Below are 11,473 nucleotides of genomic sequence, written 5' to 3'. Positions count from 1 at the left end.
TAATCTTTGGATTTCTATTTCCTGTTTTGCATCATTTCTAATTTTTCATTTATCCTGTCAGTTTGTTCTTGTAATGTTTTCCAGAATTCTAAAGTATTTTCTCTGTCCTTGTTTTCTTCTGCAGCTTTCTTGTTAATTCTCTCAATCTATTGAAGGTACCTAAAAATCATCTATTTGAATTCCTTATCAGATGATTCTGATACCATTTGGGGTATTATATTTTCTGACTGTGTGTTTTGGTCACTTGTTTAAGTCACTCTATCTTGTTTCTTCATGTAAGCTGAAATTGTCTGCTATCTATGAGATATTGTAGTGGTGTTGTATTTACATATAATTGATGATTATATGTTGTGTGTTCTTAGGCACTCACCATCTGTCTCATGGCAGGTGTGATTGAGATGAAAATTGTATATGTAGTTATCTGGTCTCTGTTTGTGTAACATAGTTCAGGTCAGGTTTAGCTAATGTTGACTGCTATTATTAGCCATTATCCATTCTTCCATGAACCTTTTCATGTCCCCCCCATATAAAGGTCAATATGCCCTGTAATGTTATGCTGAAGGTTAAAACAAACACAATAACAGAGATAATTCTCATGGATTTCAGATCTGCTAAGATGTCTTAAGAGAGTTAAATAACATCTGTGGATGAACTTCCTACAAATATTAGAGTTGTTGTGTGCCCTCAAGTCCATTCAGACTTACAGCAATCCTGTATAGGGTTTCAAAAGGTGGCTGGTAGGTTTTAACTGCCCACCTTATGGTTACCAGGCTAGTGCTTACCCTATAGAACCACAAAAAGATCAATATTAAAGTGTTAGTTGTTGTTAGGTGCCATCGAGTCAGTTCCAACTCATAGCAATCCTATGTACAACAGAATGTAACACTGCCCGGTACTGCACCATCCTCACAATTGTTATGCTTGAATCCATTACTGCTGACACTGCGCCAATCCACCTCATTGAGGGTCTTCCTCTTTTATGCAGTTTTCCAAGCATGATGTCTTTTTCCAGGGACTGGTCCCCCCTGATAATATGTCCAAAATATGAGATGAAGTCTACCATCCTGAATTCAAAGGAACATTCTGGCTATACTTCTTCCAACACAGATTTGTTTTGTTCTGGCAATCCATGGTACTTTAAATTTTCTTCTCCAACAGCGGAACTCAAATGCATCAGTTATTCTGCAGCCTTCCTTACTCATTTTCCAACCTTCACATGCATATGAGGTTAATGAACATACCATTGCTTGGGTCAGGCACACCTTAGTCCTCAAACTGATTCTTGAGCACTTTGAAGAGGTCTTGTGTAGTGCATTTGCCTAATGCAATGCATTGTTTGATTTCCTAATTGCTACTTCTATTAAGTATTGATTATGGATCCAAGCAAAATGAAATCTTTGACAACTTCAATCTTTTAGCTTTTCAGCTTGTGAGGACTCTGTTTTCTTGACATTGAGTTGCAACCCATACTGAACCCAAAGGCTGTGTTCTCTGATCTTTGTCAATAATGATTTTATGTCCTCTTCACTTTCAGCAAGCAAGGCTGTATCATCTACATATCACAGGTTGTTAAATGAGTCTTCCTCCAATCCTGATGCCACCTTTTTCTTCATATGATCCAGTTTCTCAGATTTCTTGCTCAGCATACAGACTGAATGTTGTTGTTGTGGGCCATCAAATTGGTTCCAACTCACAGTGACCCTCTATAGGGTTTCCAAGGAGTGGCTGGTGAGTTTGAACCACCAATCTTGCAGTTCAAATTGACCTTGCAGTCCAATGCTTATCCTACAGTGCCACACCAGGACTCCACAGACTGAATTAGTATGGTGAAAAAATACAATCCTGAAGCACACCTTTTCTGATTTTAAACCATTCCGTGTCCTCTTGCTCTCTTCAAACAACTGCCTCTTGGTCTATGTACAGGTCCCTCATGAGCACAATTAAGTGTTCTGAAGTGCCCATTCTTCATAATGTTATCCATAACTTGTCATGATCCACATACCTGAAAACCTTTGCATAATTAATACAGCACAAGTAAACATCTTTCTGGTATTCTCTGTATTCAGCCAAGATCCATCTTACAACAGCAATGAAATCTCTCATTTCACGTTCTCCTCTAAATCTGCCTTTAATCTTTGGCAGTTCCCTGTCAGTGTACTCTTGCAGCTGTTTTTGAATTATCTTCAGCAAAATTTTACTTGCATGTGGTATTTATAATATTGTCCAATGATTTCCACATTCCATTGGAATGGGCATAGATACTGATCTCTTCTAATTAGTTGGCCCAGTAGCTGTCTTCCAAATTTCTCTTTGGAATGGGCATAAATATGGATCTCTCCCAATCAGTTGGCCAGGTAGCTGTCTTCTGATTACTTGACATAGATAAATGAATATCTTCAGTTCTGCATCATTATATGTGGTGGCTTTCATGTTGCTGTGATTCTGGAAGCTATGCCAATGGCATTTAAATACCAGCAGGGTCATCCATGGTGGACAGGTTTCAGTTAAGCTTCCAGACTAAAACAGATTAGGAATGAAAAGCGGAATATTTCTGAATGTCTAGCCACTGAAAACCTTATGTATGAATAACAGTGTAACATTATCAAATGTAGTACCAGAGAATATTAGAATAGTATTATTCAATCTGGAAACTCTGTTGCAGAGGATTTATTTAAACATTCCTGATAAAATCCTCTAGTAAATCTTCCTGTGATACCAAAATACCAATATTTTGTTTGACTTTTTTGTGTGAATTGGGTGAAAGTTTACAGACAAGATTATCAATTTTACATTCGACAAATCATAGATTTTCTTTAACCTCAGTGACTGCAATCCCCTCCACACAACAGTTACCCCACTTCCTCCCCGTGGTTCTGATTTCCATTCTTCCCACCTTCCTGTCCCATCTTAACTTTGTCCTTTGGTAAATGTTGCCCTTTTGATTATGAATGATTGGCCATTCCCTATTAAGTATACCTTAATAGTGTTGTTGCTCCCACCCCCATATAGCTCTCTACTGCTCGGCTGAAATTTGTGCCACGAGGGTGATTTCCTTTGCAGACTTGAACAGTGGCCCAGAGCCATAGTCTCATGTCCCTCCAGTCTCTTATTGACCAGTTGTTGTTGTTTTTTATAATCCAAAACACCAATATTGCCCACCATCAATCAATAAGACATAAACTCTGATTCTTGGACACTGGTCTTTCACAATCCTGCTTTTTCTACCTTGTAATTAAAGCTAGGAATTAGCAAAATGCTTGGCAGAGGCTAACAATACTGTTCTTAATTTGAAACACAGGCAAATCTAGTCAGGCTTTATAAGAACCCAGCTTTGGTATCAACAGATGAATTACAGAAAGAAAAATAGAATTCTTCTAGTCCCCTCCTTCTATGAAGCTTTCACATCTGAGCTATATTCAATCAAGAGAGGAAGTTAGCACTGACTTTTCAACAGATCAATGTAAAATGTGTATCTGTGTACTTTTTAATACTCAAAGGAAATTAAATGTCTATGATTCACCAGAAATGATATTTTCTTCTTGGTATAACTTATAATCTTGTCCTGTTTTCCTCTTCAGACACAGACTAAGAAGCAAATTCCTATAACTTAATACATGTTTAATTCAATGTGTATACTTTGTCTGCAAATATTTTAACTGAGTGTGGTGTACTGAATTATTTAATGCATCTCTTCTAACCCTACTCTCCGGAACTCCCTCCAGACATCTTTTCTTTCCTACTGGCTATGGATAAGAGAAGGTGGGAGAACCCACTGAAAGGATGACGTGATTCAGCTGTGGGTGTTAGCAGAGTTCATTATAACTGTAAAACCGTGAAACTCTAGCATGGGTTTAAAATGAGCTAGCTCACCCTATGAGACTATTCTACTCTGTCAAATGGGTATTGCTATGAGTCAGAATGGACTCAGTGGCACACAACATTTCACTGTGTAGAAGTAAAAACAAAAATAATGCTTCTAGCTTAATGAAAATAACAAAAAAAATCATCTAATCTATAAAAATCAAAATTTATTGACTCTATCTGAGAACTGGAAGGAGCTCTGGTAGTTTAGTGGTTACGAATCGGGCTGCCAACCTCAAGGTCAGCAGTTCGAAACTACCAGCTGTTCCGCAAGAGAAAGATGAGGCTTTCTGCTCCTGTAAAGATTTACAGCCTCAGAAATCCTACACAGGGTGACTATGAGTTGGAGCCGACTCCACGGCACATAGCCATCACCGCCACCATCTGAGGACACTGAGTTATAAAGAGTGACAGACCCCTCCAAGGAGAGATGGGATACACGAACTTTGTTGTGTGAAAGAGGTGGCTGCCACACAAGTGAAAAAGAAAAGTTGGCTAAAATGATAACCAATTCTTAATGGCAGTGCTGTCACTAGGGTTGCTCTCAACTACTCCCCACCCCTGCCCCATGGACTTCCTCCCTTTCAAGGCTATTTCCTTAACAATGTTTATTATCAATTTTCATCATAGAATAATATGTGATCACCATAATTGTTAATTGCTTAAATGTAACTTTTTTCTAGATTATATGAATACTAACAAAAATTATTTTGTAAAATCTTTCATCATTATTACTTACAAAAAAAAAAAAAAAAAAAGCTAGCTCAGAAGTAGGATGGGGTATCTAACTACCATTAAAAAAGAGACAGAACTTGCAGGATGTGCCCTCTGGGCATTCACAGACTGGCTAAAAGAACTTTGTAACATTTACCAGAACAGGGCAGAGGCCAAGGGACCATATGGCTGAAGGGCTGAAGACAAGAGTGAGGCATGCCTGCAGTATGGCTAACAAGAGGCTTTCTTGTGAACTGCTATATTGTTTTTGTTTTTGTTGTTGTTGTTGTTGTTTTTAACTTTATTTTCTAGCAAAAATAAAAATACTGATAAAAAGACAAGCAATGGAAGGTGTGTTTACAAAGTAAGAAGCTTGAGAGAAATATCAACCCATTGTACTCTGCAGGCCTTATTTGGATTCTAATTCAAACACATGGTCGGATTTAAAACAATGAGACAGCCATGGAAGATTGAACACTGCTTATGGGTATTAAATGATTTTTAACTTTTTAGGTGCAGTACTGCTATAATGATTATGATCTTTATAAGAATAATCTTTATCTTTTAGAAATGCATAGTAATTTGTATTTGCTTCAAAATAATCTTGGAAGGGAGCATAGTTTAAGGAAGAGTATGCATGGAGCAAATAGAAAAGGGATATTATTGTTGTTGGTGCAATCGAGTCAGTTCGGACTCATAGTGACCCTGAATAGGGTTTCCAAGGAGCAGCTGGTGGGTTTGAACTGCCAATCTTGTGGTTCATGGTCCAGTGCTGATTCTATAGGGCCACACCAGAAGTCCAGAAAGGGTATACAGAGGAAATAAAATGTACTTTGAGTTAATAATTGAAGCTGAGTGCTTGATTTGGGGCATTCTGTTGCAGCCTATGAAAACAGGAAGCTCTTATTTTTAAAAACAATATCAACATAGGAATGTTAATTAGAAATATCTGAAAAATTCCATTAGAATCAGTTAAAAAAGCTGAAGGTAGGTCTGCCTTTAGGGATTAAAACTAACTGGGTGGGCAGGGCCATCCTCTTTTAATACCTCTTGCTGTTTCAGTAAGTAAAATTTGACTAACAAATTTTAAAATGGCATGATCTCTAAAATGACATATAATTTAAGTATCTCATAAACTCTAGCTCATTGTTGTAATATACTATTATAAGAAATATTTCCTACTACTATACAAATGCTTTTTGGTGTGGTGCTGTGGGTTAATGCTCTGGACTGCAAAGTCGTTTTTTTGATTTGTTTATTTGTAACTGTTTCATTGTGAATCCTGTGATAGTTTACATGGGAAAATATTTGCAGCCCATGGCACTTTCAATATTCTCCTCCAACACCATAACTCAAAAACATCAATTCTTCTACAGTCCTCCATATTCACTGTCCAGCTTTCTCATGCATACAAGGTTATTGAAAATACCATGGCTTGGGTCAGGCACACCTTATTCCTCAAGCTCACATCTTTGCTCTTCAACACTTTAAAAAAGTCTTGTGCAGCAGATTTGCCTAATGTAATACATCATTTGATTTCTTGACTGCTGCTTCCATGAGTGTTGATAGTTGATCCAAGAAGAACAAAGTCCTTGACAACTTCAATCCTTTCTCTGCTGATAAAAATGTTTTTTTATTGATCCAGTGGTGAGGATTTTTTATTTCTTTACATTGAAATGTAATCCCTACTGAAGCCTGTGGTCTTTGATCTTCATCAGTAAATGTTTTAAGTCCTCTTCACTTTCAGCAAGCAAGGTTGTTAATGAGTCTTCCTCCAGTTCTGATGCCATGTTTTTCTTCGTATAACCCAGCTTCTCAGATTGTTTGCTCAGCATACAGGTTGAATAAGAATGGTGAAAGAAAACAAGACTGTCACACACCTTTATTAATTTTAAAACATTCAGTGTTCCCATGTTCTGTTTGAACAACTGCCTTTTGGTCCAGGTACAGATTCCTCATGAACACAATTAAATGTTCCGGAATACTCATAGTTCATAATGTTGTCCATAGCTTGTCATGATCCACACAATCGAAAGCCTTTGCATAGTCAATAAAGCACAGGTAAATACTTTTCTGATATTCTCTGCTTTCAGCCAAGATCCCTCAGACATCAGCAATGATATCCCTTGTTCCACAGCCTCTTCTGAATCCAGCTTGAACTTCTGAAAGTTCTCTATCAATGTATGTTTACAGCCATTTGTGTATTACCTTTAGTAAAGTTTACAAGGCCCTTAGGGCAAACCCCCTTCCAAGACTAAGACTCAATAGGAATACACGAGCATACACATGCTCTATCTGGTGACCACACTGGTCACTGATAAGGGGAAGTGAGGGTAAAACATCAATGATGTTGTGAGCTAAGCCCAACCACGTTCAACAGACTCCTGTGAACATGGGTGGAGACCTAGTTGGCCAGCAGTGTGGCAAGATCTGGGAACTCCTGGGCCCAGAGTCAGGTACATAGCCACAGAGGACTAGAGTGGAGAGTGAAGTGTCCAGCTGCTAAGAAGAGAGGGCATATGTACAAGAACACCCACACTTGCAGATAATACCCACTTGACCTGGCTTCAATGACTGGATGATCAGAGCTCAACTAGAAGAAAGAAGAGGAAAAAAAGAGTAATCTGATACAATTTGACAAACTTGACCTTCATCTATGGATGCAGTAGCTCAAAAGAGGGAGCAAATCTTTACAGTGAGGATCATTCCCACTCATCTCAATACACAAGGTAGACAGGGATGGCCAATTTTGACATTGGCTACTCAAAATGGGTTGGGGCGGGGGTGTGGGGGTGCTACAAAGGCAAGAAGTGACTGGCTTACAAGCTTTCAAGATGGAACCTAGATCCAGAGGGCCTGGAGGAAGGTAGAATCTCTACTGAATAGTAACCAATCTGTCTGGGCGGGGCTGATGAAAAGAGATGGGGATAGGTATCCTGTGGTATAATGGTGAATAATTACTATTAGGACTGAATGTGAGGGTTGCAAATGTAAAGGTAGACGTTTTGTTGCAAAAAGAGGGGAGTGGTTGACTGTGCACATAATTCACAATAAAACATTTTTTTTAAAAGTATCCCCTGTTCTTTTAGCCTTTCCAAGCTGGTCTGTTTGTCCTTTCCAGTGGAATTTCCCACCTCAGAAGATTCTGGATGTGGTTCAGGATTCCACCTATGGTCTTATGTAATGCAGAGGCTCCACAGGAAGCCTCCTTCACTGGGCATGTTGTAGCCCCATTTTAGGTATTCCAAAGGAGTTCTGGTAGCTTAGTGGTTATGAATCGAGCTGCAGACCTTAAGGTCAGCAGTTCGAAACTACCAGCTGTTCCGGGGGGAGAAAGATGAGGCTTTCTGCTCCCGTGAAGATTTACAGCCTCGGAAACCCTGTACAGGGTGGCTATGAGTCGGAACCGACTCCACAGCACGTAACAACAACAACAATCAGTTATAACCACTACACTATGCTACACTACACTACCAGAGCTCCTGGTGTGGCGCTGTGGGTTAATGTGCCATACTGCAAAGCCATTTGAACTGCAAGGCCGGTGGTTCAAGCTCACCAGCTGCTCCTCAGAAACCCTATACAGGGTCGCTATTGGTTGGAATCAACTCGATGGCACTTAACAACAACAACAATCAGTTATAGGCAGAAAACGAACTTACAAGCTTTCTATGGTGATATTTCTGGCTGTTATTTTCTCGTCCCCTCAAGTGTCTATTTTATACTGGTATGCAAGGATAACCAAGATTCAAAAGACAGCCAAGCATCTTAACATTATTACCCCTCTTTACCCCATTCCAACCATGTTTCAATCCCTGTATCCCAGAGCCCTGTTTTTCCAAGGTTGTACATACATCATTATTTACCTCTGTCCCATTTAGCCCATGCAAACCTGCCTAATTGTTTTCCCATCTGTTTGTTCTTCCATTCCCCTCCCCCTTCTTGTGTGTTGCCCCCTTTCCCAGCACCCAAACTATCCTGTGTCTATTCCCTACCCTGTCCTTCATCTTCCCCTCCCTCCCTTCATCCCACCACCCACATCCCCATGCTGTCCAGGTTTGTATCCTTAATTGTACCCTGTTGACTTCCCTAGCAAACCCCATAATCCATTTGGCTTCTTCAAGGATTTCTCCAGGTCAGAGGTTAAAAAATGCCATCCAAACAGGAAATAGTGAGTGAATAGTGGTTTAGAAGGGTTACATAGGACCCAAGATTTTGGGAAATGCTAGAAAAGGATTAGAAAGTCAAAACTGACAGATTTTGAAAAATTCAAGTTGAACTATTCCGTGGATAAAAGAGATCACCTCATCAGCCACAGTACTACAGAGAACTTGAAACATTACTATGACCTTTAATATTCTGATTCAGAACTTTCTGATAAAGATAGCAAAGCCCTGAAATAAAAGAAAATGAAGGAAGAAAACGCAAAATAAAATAAGAATCGATTTTTTTTAATCTAGCTGAGGAGATAAAGATACCAAGGAAATTAATCCAAAGAATTCCGAAAGTAAAAATGAATTACATACATCTGAAATAATTCAGAAAGTGAAAATAGCCTTTAAAATCTAAAAAAGTTAGATTTAAAACTAAGTGTCTAAAAAGGATAGCAAAGAATTTCGACAGGAAGTTTCAAAAGAGGATACAATGTTCAACAATGGAAAGACTACTTTCCTAAAGGAAAACTTGTTGCTATTGTTAAGTGTCGTTGAGTCGGTTCTGACCAATCGTGACCCTGGATAGGGTTTCCAAGGAGCAACTGGTGAGCCTGAACCACCGACCTTGCAGTTCAAACTGACATTGCAGTCTAGCATATTAACCCACAATACCACACCAGGGCACCAAAGGAAAACTCAAAGTGGTTTATTAGGCCATCACTGAAGTTGTGAAATCGCCCAATGTCAAGTGTTTGGAGAAGAGAAATGCAATCAGGAATGATTATGAAAATTTAACAGAAATTAAATTGTAGATGAATATTCTTTGGCAGAAGATTCAGAAAATGTGAGCGAAATATTTAATGAGGAATCTGAAGACAAAATTACAGTAGTTGGTAGAATTTCAGATCATGATGAAGCGGATAAAGATGAGGACGATGAAGATGATGAAAGTGACTGTGACCCTGATCTTGCTAGGGGTAAAGGAAGTGTAGAAACTAGTTTGGAAGATTTAGATGGTAGTGATTTACTTCCTGAGGAATCCAGTTTTGAGCATGCTTAGAGAAAATTAGATAAAGATGCTCCTTGAGCTGATGAGATTACACATCAATTAGCAGTTTGCAACATGGGCTAGGACAGAATGGAGGCAAAAGATTTGCTGGCTCTGTTCAATTCATTTAAACCTAAAGGAGGTGTTATATTTTTTGTAAAGATATATCCTTCTGAGTTTGGAAAGAAAAGGATGAAGGAAGAGCAAATTCAAGGACCAGTGGAGTTATTAAGCATTCCTGAAGATGCCCTTGATAATGACTGGGCATCTAGAGAAAAATTTAGAGATTATCAATTCAAACGACTGAAGTACTATTATGCAGTTGTTGTTGTTGTTGTTGTTAAGTGCCATCGAGTCGGTGACCCATAGCAACCCTGGATAAGGTTTCCGAGGAACAGCTAGTGAGCTTGAACCGCCAACCTTGCAGTTCAAATAGCTTTGCAGTCTGGCACATTAACCCACAATGCCACACCAGGACTCTAAGTGCCTGCAGTAGTCAACTGTAATTCTCCTGGAAAAGCCAGTAAAATTTATGAGGACTGTGATGGCCTGGAATTTGAAAGTAGTTGTCCTTTCATAGATCTAAGGTTTATACCATATATTATTTCTGATGATGAGCCCAAAGATGCAGCATCAGAAGTGGATTTAACAGCATATAAACCAAAGTATTTCACATCTGCTGCCATGGGAACATCACTTGGGAGATCACTTGGCATGAGACATCATGAGAGAATTACTTTTTTTCTAATTAAGAAATGTTTATTTAAAGGTACTACCGTGAAACAAAATCAATTCATTTTGGAATAAAACTATGTTTAAACTAGGAATCACCTAGAGATTTTCAACTATGTCACCACATGCCCATGGGGAAATTACAGATATTTTCTAGGTCGTTTTCCGTAGCTTATTTTGAAGGTAATACTTTGATGCAAAATTTAGTATTTATTTATATCATTTGTATAATGCTGCCTTTTGGGTTGTTTTTGTTTTTTAAAGTTTTTGTTGTGAATTGAGTGATGGTTTACATGAGGGAACATCAGTTCATTTCATTTTCATTGCAATGGTTACAATCCCCTGCATGCTTCATCATTCAACAGTATTTGCTTCTATTCCCTCTGGTTGTTTTTTGGATGTGCACCAAAACACTCAGATGTACAGTCATTCAAATAGCCAAAGGGCACACCCTGTCCCCTGGCCACCAGCACACATCCCCTCTCCCTCCATGAGTCTAGCATCCTCAGCTGCTCTGTCTCTCCATGTCATCTCTGCCTCCATCTCTGGCATTGTCACTTCTCTGGATAGGGTCCCACACTCTGCTCCTGCTCTTTTTCCTTGATAGTCCCAGGGTCCTCCACTCCAGGACTGTAAGATCAACCACTCACCCCTTTTTGCTACAAAACTTCTACCTTTACAGTGTGACAATCACAATTAGTCAGGATAACAATTACTCACTATTGAATCATGAGAGTCTTGTCTCCATCTCCTTTCACCAAACCTCTCTATTGTTGCTGTTGTAAAATGCCATTGAGTCGGTTCAGACCCACAGCAACCCTGTATAGGGTTTCCAAGGAGCATCTGGTAAGCTTGAACTGTTGATCTTGGAATTCAAACTGCTTTGCAGTCTGGCACATTAACCCACAGGGCCATACCAGGACTCCTCTAAACAGGATGAAAACTACTCAGTGGGGATTCTACCCCA

General features: G+C 39.1%; 1 pseudogene; it reads left to right on the top strand.

The window, feature by feature from the left end:
* Positions 1 to 10,502, top strand: part of LOC102811476 — a 14,616-nt pseudogene extending 4,114 nt beyond the window's left edge.
* Positions 10,503 to 11,473: the final 971 nt, after the last annotated feature.

This window comes from Chrysochloris asiatica, unplaced genomic scaffold (genome assembly GCF_000296735.1).
Source record: "Chrysochloris asiatica unplaced genomic scaffold, ChrAsi1.0 scaffold00324, whole genome shotgun sequence".
Taxonomy (NCBI): domain Eukaryota; kingdom Metazoa; phylum Chordata; class Mammalia; order Afrosoricida; family Chrysochloridae; genus Chrysochloris; species Chrysochloris asiatica.
Note: the sequence above shows the minus strand (reverse complement) of the source record. Positions and strands in the feature narration are given on the sequence as shown.